Raw genomic sequence first — 2,843 nt, 5'->3', positions numbered from 1 at the left:
ATGGAGATTGGTGTGGGTGTGGTGGAGGTGATGGAGATTGAGGTGGGGGTGGAGATGGGTTGGGGGTGATGGAGATTGGGGTGGGGGTGGGTGGGTGGGTTGGGGTGGGGGTGCTGGAGATTGGGGTTGGGTTGGTGAGGGTGGGGGTGATGGAGATTGGGGTGGGGGTGGGGATGGGTTGGGGGTGATGGAGATTGGGGTGGGGGTGGGTGGGTGGGTTGGGGTGGGGTTGCTGGAGATTGGGGTGGGGTTGGTGAGGGTGGGGGTGATGGAGATTGGGGTGGGGATGGTTTAGGTGGGGGTTGGGGATGGGGGTAATGGAGATTGGGGTGGTGGGGGTGGGGGTGGGGGTGGTGGAGATTGGGATGTGGGTAGTGAGGTTTGGGTGAAGTGCGGCTGATGAAGATTGGGGTGGGGGTGGTAGGGGTGTGGGTGGGGTGGGGGTGATGGAGAGTGGGGTGGATGGGGGTGATGGAGATTGGGGTAGGGGTGGGGCTGGTGGGGGTGGGGTGGGGCTGATGGAGATTGGGGTTGGGTTGGTGAGGGTGGGGGTGATGGAGATTGGGGTGGGGGTGGGGATGTGTTGGGGGTGATGGAGATTGGGTGGGGGTGGGTGGGTTGGGGTGGGGGTGCTGGAGATTGGGGTGGGGTTGGTGAGGGTGGGGATGACGGAGATTGGGGTGGTGGTCGTGGGGGTGGGGGAGGGGTGGGGGTGATGGAGATTGGGGTGGGGATGGTTTAGGTGGGGGTTGGGGATGGGGGTAATGGAGATTGGGGTGGTGGGGGTGGGGGTGGTGGAGAATGGGGTGGATGGGGGTGATGGAGATTGGGGTGGAGGTGGGGCTGGTGGGGGTGGGGTGGGGCTGATGGAAATTGGGGTGGGGGAGATGGAGATTAGGGTGGCAGTGGTGGGGGGTGTGGGTGTTGGAGATTGGGGTGGGGTGGGGGTGATGGAGATTGGGCTGGCGGTGGTGGGGGGTGGGGGTGTTGAAGATTGGGGTGGGGTGGGGGTGATGGAGATTGGGGTGGGGGTGGGGTTGGGGTGGGGGTGATGGAGATTGGGGTGGCGGTGGTGTGGGGTGGGGGTGTTGGAGATTGGGGTGGGCGTAGTGCGGGTGGGGGTGGGGTGGGAGTGATAGAGATTGGTGTGAGGGTCGTGGGGGTAGGAGTGGGGTGGGGGATGGAGATTGGGGCGGGGATGGTGGGGGTGGGGGTGGGGTGATGGAGATTGCGGTGGAAGTGATGGGGGTGGGGTGGTGTGTGGGGGTGAGATGGGGGTGATGGAGATTGCAGTGGGGATGGGGTTTTGGTGTGGGTGATGGAGATTGGGGTGGGGCTGGGGGTGGGATGGGGGTGATGGAGATTGGAGGGGTGGGGCGGGGGGTGGTGATGGAGAATGTGGTGCGGTGGGGTGGGTGGTGTGTGGTGGGGGTGATGGCGATTGGAAGGGTGGGGCCGGGGGTGGGGTTGGGGTGGGCTGGGGTGGGGGTGATGGAGAATGGGGTGGGGTGGGGTGGGTGGGCTGGGGTGGGGGTGATGGAGATTGGGGTGGGGTTCGGTCATGGGGGTGGGGTGGGGGTGATGGAAATTGGAGGGGTGGGGCCGGGGGTGGGGTTGGGGTGGGCTGGGGTGGGGGTGATGGAGAATGGGGTGGGGTGGGGTGGGTGGGGTGGGATGGGGCTGATGAAGATTGGGGTGGGGTTTGGGATGGGGGTGGGGCGGGGCTGATGGCGATTGGGCTGGGGGTGGTTGGGGTGGGGTGGGGGTGATGGCAATTTGTTTGGGGGTGGTGGGGGCGGGGTGGGGTGATGGATATTGGGCTGGGGTGCTGGTGGCGCGGTGGGGGTGATGGATTTTGGGGTGGGGGTGTGGGTGGTGGGGTGGGGGTGATGGAGATTGGGTTGGGGGTGGTGGGGGTGTGGTGGGGGCGATGGAGATTGGAGTGGGGTTTGTGATGGGGGTGGGGTGGGGGTGATGGAGTTTGGGGTGGCTGGGGTGGGGGTGGGGGTGGGGGTGATGGATGTTGGGGTGGAGGTGGTGGTGGGGTGGGGGTGATGGATATTGGAGGGGCGGGGCTGGGCGTGGTGTGGGTTGGGAGTGATGGAGATTGGGGTGGTGGGGGTGTGGGTGGGATGGAGTGGGGTGGGGGTGATGGAGATTGGGGTGATGGGGGTGGGCTGGGGTGGGGTGTGGGTGATGGAGATTGGGGTGGGGTTTGGAATGGGGGTGGGCGGGGGTGATGGAGATTGGGGTGGGGGTGGTGGGGCTGGGGTGGGAGTGATGGAGATTGTGGTGGGGGTGGTGGGGGCGAGGTGGGGTGATGGATATTGGGGTGAGGTTCTGGCGGCGGGGTGGGGGTGATGGATTTTGGTGTGGGGTTGGGGATGGTGGGGTGGGGATGATGGAGTTTGGGGTGGGGGAGTGTGGGGGTGGTGTGGGGGTGATGGAGATTGGGGTGGGTTGTGTTGGGGGTGGGGTGGGGGAGATGGAGATTGTGGTGAGGGTGGTGAGTGTGGGATGGGGTTGATGGAGATTGTGGTTGTGGCGTGGGGTGGGGGTGATGGAGATTGGGGTGGGTGGGGTGGGGTGGGGGTGATGGAGATTGGGGTGTGCGGGGTGGGGTGGGGGTGATGGAGATTGGGGTCGGTGGGGTGGGGTAGGGGTGATGGAGATTGGAGTGTGTGGGGTTGGGTGGGGGTGATGGAGATTGGTGTCGGTGGGGTGGGGTGGGGGTGATGGAGATTGGGATGGGTGGGGTGGGGTGGGGGTGATGGAGATTGGGGTCGGTGGGGTGGGGTGGGGTGGGGGTGATGGAGATTGGAGTGGGGTGGGGTGGGTGGGGT

The sequence above is a fragment of the Cetorhinus maximus genome, chromosome 9 (genome assembly GCF_964194155.1).
Source record: "Cetorhinus maximus chromosome 9, sCetMax3.hap1.1, whole genome shotgun sequence".
NCBI lineage: Eukaryota > Metazoa > Chordata > Chondrichthyes > Lamniformes > Cetorhinidae > Cetorhinus > Cetorhinus maximus.
Note: the sequence above shows the minus strand (reverse complement) of the source record.